A 7,259-nucleotide genomic window follows, 5' to 3' on the forward strand; every position below is an offset into this window, starting at 1 on the left:
TGTGTGTGTGTGTGTGTGTGTGTGAGTGAGTGTATGTGTTCTGTCCCAATATGAAGCGGAGCTCAGCGCTGTAACACGTGATCACCAGACAGGCAAAGTTTTGTACTGTATATGTCATACATAAAAGTGATTCAAACTTTACAGAAATAAAAGGGAGGCAATGCTAAAAAGAAATTAAGAAATATATAAATATATATATTAAAAAATAATTTAAACCGAACACATAAATAATTAAAGACAAGCGTAAACTGTAGGCTGAAAGTGTCCAATGTGTGTGAGAAGAGAACAGCTTTTTATTCTGGACTTATAGGTGGCAGGATTTGAGGCGTATCTGATATCATGGAGATTCCTCTACGTTATGTCTTTTTTAAACTGCACAGTCTGTGCATTTTGAACATTTAACACCCAGCATGACACACACACACACACACACACACACACACACACACACACACACACACACACACACACACACACACACACACACTGTCCCTCAATTCATCACTGTCTTGGTGTGTTTTACAGCAGGATGGTGGTGTTGTTGCTGGGCTGGTGGTAGAGTCCTAGAGTTCTGACACAGTCAAGTACTGAGCAATTAATCATCACAAACCCTTTAAACAAAGTGCCACATGGAGCTCAGGAGCAGTGACAGCACACAGACTCAGCACCAGGGGCCCAGGGCTTCTGTCAGGTCCTATTCACCAGACTCTCTACAGGACCTTCATCAAGGGTCCACTCCATCATCTACACTCACTCATTCATCTAACACTCACTCCATCATCTATACTCACTCATTCATCTAACACTCACTCCTCGATCTAGACGCACGGCAGGCAGCGAACCAACGCACTCCAGCCAGCGAGACGCACGCAGGCAGCGAACACGCACGAGCATGGCAGCGAAACGCACGCACAGGCAGCGAACACGCACCGCCAGCAGAGACACGCACGCAGGCAAGCGAGACCAACGCAGGAGCGAACACGCACGCCAGCAAGCTGACACGCACGCAGGCAGAGAACACGGACGCCAGCAGCTGAGACGCACGCATGCAGCGAACACGCACGCAGGCAGCGAACACGCACGCAGGGAGCGACACGCACGCAGGCAGCGAACACGCACGCCAGCAGCGACACGCACGGAGGCAGCGACACGCACTGCCAGCAGCGAGACGCATCAGGCAGCGAACACGCACGCCAGCAGAGAGACGCACGCAGGCAGCGACACGCACGCAGGCAGCGGACACGCACGGCAGGCAGGGACCAGCACGACAGGCATCGACACGCGCACGGCCAGCAGCGACACGACTATCGGCAGGGCCGCGCATCACCGCACCGGAGGCAGCGGACACGCACGCAGGCAGCGACCACGCACGCAGGCAGCGGACCACGCACGGAGTGCAGCGAACACTCACGCAGGCAGCGAACAGCGCCCGCACGCAGCGAACACGCACGCAGGCAGGCGACACGCACGCATGCATCGAGGCACGCAGCCCAGCAGAGACACGCACGCAGGGCAGCTACAAGCACTCAGTGCAGCGAACACGCACGCAGGCAGCGACACGCACGCAGGCAGCGAACACGCAGGACAGCAGCGACACGCAAGCAGCAGCGAACACGCACGCCAGCAGCGAGACGCACGCAGGCAGCGAAACGCACGCAGCAGCGACACGCACGCAGTCAGCGACACGCACGAGGCAGCGACACGCACGCAGGCAGGCTAACACGCACGCAGTCATCGACACGCACGCCAGCAGCGACACGGCACGTCAGGCAACGACACGCACGCCGCAGCGACACGCACGCACGGCAGCGACACGCACGCAGGCTATCGACACGCACGCATGCAACGACAACTCACGGAGGCCGCGACCCACGCACCAGGCAGCTACCCGCACGCCAGCAGCGAACCCGCACGCCAGCAGCGACACCGCACGGAGGCAGCGACACGCACGCAGGCAGCGGACACTGACGCCAGCAGCGACACGCACTGAGGCAGCTACACTCACGCATGCATCGGCACGCACGGATGCATCTACACGCACGGAGGCAGCGACACGCACGCCACAAGCGACACGGAGGCAGGAGCGACACGCACGGAGGCAGCGACACGCACGCATGCAAACGACACGCACGCAGGCAACGACACGCACGCATCATGCTAAACTCACTCCAATGCATCCTACACTCACGCATTCATCGGCACGCACGTACTTCATCTAACGACTCACTCCATCAGTACACTCAGCAGCTTACACGCACGGAGTTCATATAACACGCACGCCATCAGTTACACTCACTGCATCAGCGGACAGCCACGCATGCATCTAACGTCACTCCATCCATGCCCACTGAATTCCCTCGATCTACACATACTCATTCATCTACACTCACTCCATCATCTACACTCACTCCATCATCTACACTCACTCCATAATCTACACTTATTCATCTACACTAATTTCATCCTCTACACTCACTCCACCATCTCCACTCACTCCATCATCTACACTCACTCCATCATCTACACTTAATCATTCATCTACACTCACTCATTCATCTGCACTCACTTATTCATCTACACTGACTCATTCTTTTATCTGTATAATGCCCAGCTCAGTAAACTACAGTGACTTACTTCCCCTAATTTATCATTTATTCCTAAACTCTGGAGGAAAAGCAGCAGGACACGTCGTAGCACAGTAGAGACGCCATATTTGAGCTTCACGAATGCTACCGTTTATTTACAACAAAATGAAAAAACATTGGCGCTGTTCTGTCTGTGTTCTTCCAGCACTTCAACCCTCCGGCGGTGCGGCTGCTTCGGGAGCAAATATTTACAACTAAAAAAACCACGTCAAATGTTTAACACTGGGAAAAAAATAACCCTACCACTGTATCTGGGAACTAGTAGTAGACAAACTCCGCCCACAATTCCTCACCCTGCCCACAGTCACTTCACTTGTGGTCCCTGGAAACGTCTAGACCTCGTTTTAGAAAGTTGTTCGCTTTGTCGCACCGCAGGCCTGCTTCGTTAACTGAACTCCCAAGAAGAATAAAAAGTAATGGAATAAAACTATGCTTGCAGTGCATTATGGGTAACTGAGTGACAGACTGAGAGTGAAGTCTTTTTATTTGGTGTCCCGCTGCTTTGAACGGCTCTATTAATTGCGTTGTTTGACTTTTACGCTCCCTGAGAATGTTAATCGAATCCACATCTGCATTTTTTTCTCATCCTAACACTGTGTGTGTGTGTGTGTGTGTGTGTGTGTGTGTGTGTGTGTGTGTGTGTGTGTGTGTGTTGGGTCTATTGTTTAAGACTGAAAGGCTTGTGAAATGGACTGTAATGTGTGTTTTATGCTCCCAGGCGAGAAGCAGGTGTCTGGATCGTCTGAAATGCTTTGATCACCTGCAGATGTGATGAACTGGCGAAACTGTGTGTGTGTGTGTGTGTGAGAAAAGTGTGGTCTGTGTGTGTGTGTGTGTGTGTGTTTGTGTGTGTGTGAAAAGTGTGAAGTCTGTGTGTGTGTGTGTGTGTGTGTGTGTGTGTGTGTGTGTGTGTGTGTGTGTGTGTGTGTGTGACCGTAGGATATTCCTGGAGCTGCGCCACCTCATGCAATCCATAAAGAGCAGATGTGGATAAAATAAAATGTTCAGCAAACACTTTCTGTTCAAATCAACGTCGTGGGATATTATAGCTTACGAGCGGACGTCAGGTGACGTGTGTGTGTGTGTGTGTGTGTGTGTGTGTGTGTGTGTGTGTGTGTGTGTGTGTGTGTGTTGGTCCTCATGTGGAAAAATGTTTAAGGTTAAGGTTGAGGATGTATCTAGATATTTATGTGTAGTAAATATTACTAACTAGAACGTCCTCGTGGAAATAGCGAGACAAACATCAGTAAGCGTAAACACACAACTGGAAAAAAAAACCTCACATTCTTGTCATCGTTCGTATTTATATCCGTTTACATGACGTTCGTTCTGAGCCGTGCGATCGGATTTTACTCAAAACAAACAGTCCGTCTGGCTGAATGAGTCACGTCTTTCTCCTCATCGGCCTTCGTGTCCTGTTTTTTATTCCTGTCCTCTGACGACAGACATTTGGACCTTTTTCGACGTTTCCCAGTTTGTTTATTTAAACCTCACGTGTCGAGTCTCACTGACCGGATCCTGTTCCAGCTCACGCATTCACATCTTTTCTCATTTATTTATTTATTTATTTATTTATTTAGTTATTTATTTATTTATTTATTTATTTATGTATTTATTTCAAATCATTGCTTGGGCTGTGTGTTTGTCTGTCGCTTGGCCTTAATCTGTCCTCCAAAGCCCCCCCCCCTCCCCCTCCACAGTTTCATGAGCTAAGAGCCTCCTACTGGTCACTTGTGGTAATGATGAGCGACCAAAAAAAAAAAAAAAGAAAGTAACACAATGGCCACGTTCACACCGCAAGTCTTAACGCTCAATTCGGATATTTTGCTCAGATCTGATTTTTTTTTGTTTGGCTGTTCACATTACCTCTTAAAATGTGTCCTATATCAGATACCAGTGTGAACAGTTCGCGTTTTCGAACTGACCCGCATGCGCAAACGATCAATAACGATGACGTCACACGCAGCACGCCGTTGCGCTAAAAAGTTGGCGAGGTCATGGAGAAAGTATTGTGATGTATTCAATGCAAACATTATTAGTTCACGTAACCACTTTATATAACACTCAACACACACACACGTTACCAGTTACGTTTGTGTCACGTTTTTCGCCGGCGCAAAAAAAATAAAAAAAAATAAAAGTTTTCGCCGGCGAAAACTTTTTTTTTTTTTTTTTTTTTTTTCGAAGGCGAAAACGTGACACAAACGTAACTGGTAACGTGTGTGTTAAGCACACTGTGACGAATGTCGATATAGATTGACGTAAAAGTCGCATCAAATCCCCCTTGGCTGTTCACACTGCGGCCACATTGGGAAAAAAATCAGATTTGGGTCTGATTCAGGACCACATATGGAAGTGGCCCAGATCTGATTTGTAAAAAAAATCAGATCTGGGCCAGATTTGAGTGTTCACACTACTGCTGAAGAAGTCTGACCTGGTCACTTGACCCCGGATTTGGGCCACTTTTACCTGCAGTGTGAACGGGGCCAAAGAGAGAAAAAGGAAGCAGATGAGCAGCAGATGATGATGAACAGAGAAGGAAAACAAAACAGCTTTGATAATGTTTCAGCCTGCACATGTGGACTCTTTTTGGACGCAGATGAAGTGCCTCGTCTCAATCAGGACGTCTCCTGCGCTCACCGGTCGCTGTTCCTTATTACTGCTGTAATGTCTGCTGTTTGTCATCTTGTTGTCTGAAAAATAAAGATTTTCATGAAAATCACGCCTTCGAAAGATAAACGGTGTGAAGAGACAGAAAGAGATTACCACAGATCTGTGTTATTGCTCCAGCGAGTCATGACTTAAAATGTTCCCTTTGAAGTCTGTCTCTGATCCGTAATATCTGCTCAAGTCCAGAGTGGACCAGAAATCATCTGTGTCACGTCCTGATGTCCTGCTGAAAGTTCTCATGGAGTTTAAATTGCTGCGATAAAATAACAAAAGTTTACGAGAGACGGTAAAGGTGACAGTTAAGGTGTGTCCCGAATCATAGATTTATCCACTAGACACTGTGTAGTAAAGATAATGTCGTGTGTTCAACGACACTGACATTGTGACATTGGCATTGTGAGGAGGAGGAGGAGGAGAAGAAGAAGAAGAAGAAGAAGAAGAAGAAGAAGAAGAGCACTTCATTAACCAGATCATTTATTCAGTTGAAAAAAAACATGTATGGAATGTTGGATTCTTCATGAACTCAACATTTGCTGCTTTGCGTATGTAACAGAAAAGGGGCGGGGCTACCAGGGGCTACCAGGGGATACCAGGGGATACCAGGGGCTACCAGGAGCTACCAGGGGATACCAGGAGCTACCAGGGGATACCAGGGGCTACCAGGGGATACCAGGAGCTACCAGGGGATACCAGGGGATACCAGGGGATACCAGGAGCTACCAGGGGATACCAGGGGCTACCAGGGGATACCAGGAGCTACCAAACTGCAACTAAGATGCAACTTCTCTTCTCTCTCTCTCTCTCTCTCTCTCTCTCTCTCTCTCTCTCTCTCTCTCTTTCACTCACACACACTCTCTCGTTCTCTCTGTCATACCATCTTTCTCTCTCTCTCATTCTCTCACACTCTCTCTCTCACACCCAACACTCTCTTTCTCCCTCTCTCTCTCTTTCTCTCTCACTCTCTTACACACGCATACACTCTCTCTCTCTCTCTTTCTCTCTCTCTCTCTCTCTCTCTCTCTCTCTCCTTCTCACCCACACACACACACACACACACACACACACACACACACATACTTTCTCTGTGTCAAACTCTCTCACTCTCTCACACACTCTCTCTGTCTCACATACACAAACACTCTCTCATTCTCTCTCTTTCTCGTTCTGGCTCGCTCTCTCTCCCTCTCTCTCTCACCCACACACACACACACACACACACACACACACACACACTAAAACACTCACACTCTTCTAAAAAACATATTCTTAGGAACTACGGACACCCCATAATCAATTACAGTAAAATACACAAAGACAGAGTAACATTAAAATACATAATGTAATTATCACTTACCCTCTCACACCCCAGGATAACTGCCCCTCTCTCTTTTACACCCCAGGATCACCCAGGCCTCATTTTGTTCTTCTCCTTCAAACCTACTCTCTGTACTATACTGTAGGTTTATAACCCCTTATAACCCCTTGTTAGCTGAACTACGTAACAACCCGTGTCAGAAGTCAAATCTGTCAGAATTTCCCTTTGCTGTAATGTAGATGTGACTAAATAAAGCATCAGTTCCTCTTAAGGTTTCTTGGCATCATCTCAAAAATGTTCACAAGTGGGTTAAAGGCAAACCTTCCTCTTTTTTTCACAGAAGCGTTAATAAATAATCCTTCTTCCTTCCCTACTCCTTAACACCACCTTATCAACAATGTTCTCCACCCCAAAGATGGGGTTTAGTCCGTGTTTAAAATCCACATCCATTTAACATCCAGTCTTTCTGGCTATGAGTACCGTAAGTTCCTCAGAAACGCCTTTCACCGAATTCCACGCTAGCTTCTCTAAGCACATCCAGCTCATGAAACTCACCAGGACACTCACTCATTCTCTAGACAAATTACAGATACATTCAGAGCGATATACGGGACCTCGGAAAGACTTGA

At 47.7% G+C, this 7,259-nt stretch overlaps 1 long non-coding RNA gene across 1 annotated transcript; it reads right to left on the reverse strand.

Annotated features, from left to right (window-relative positions):
- Nucleotides 1–5,100: 5,100 nt before the first annotated feature.
- LOC125138573 lies at nt 5,101–7,002 on the reverse strand. Its single transcript, XR_007137803.1, has 3 exons — nt 6,670–7,002; nt 5,412–5,568; nt 5,101–5,338 (listed from the first exon to the last, which is right to left on the reverse strand). It is a non-coding gene; the product is annotated as an uncharacterized LOC125138573 (long non-coding RNA).
- Between the last annotated feature and the right edge of the window lie 257 nt (nt 7,003–7,259).

The sequence above is a fragment of the Tachysurus fulvidraco genome, chromosome 14 (genome assembly GCF_022655615.1).
Source record: "Tachysurus fulvidraco isolate hzauxx_2018 chromosome 14, HZAU_PFXX_2.0, whole genome shotgun sequence".
NCBI lineage: Eukaryota > Metazoa > Chordata > Actinopteri > Siluriformes > Bagridae > Tachysurus > Tachysurus fulvidraco.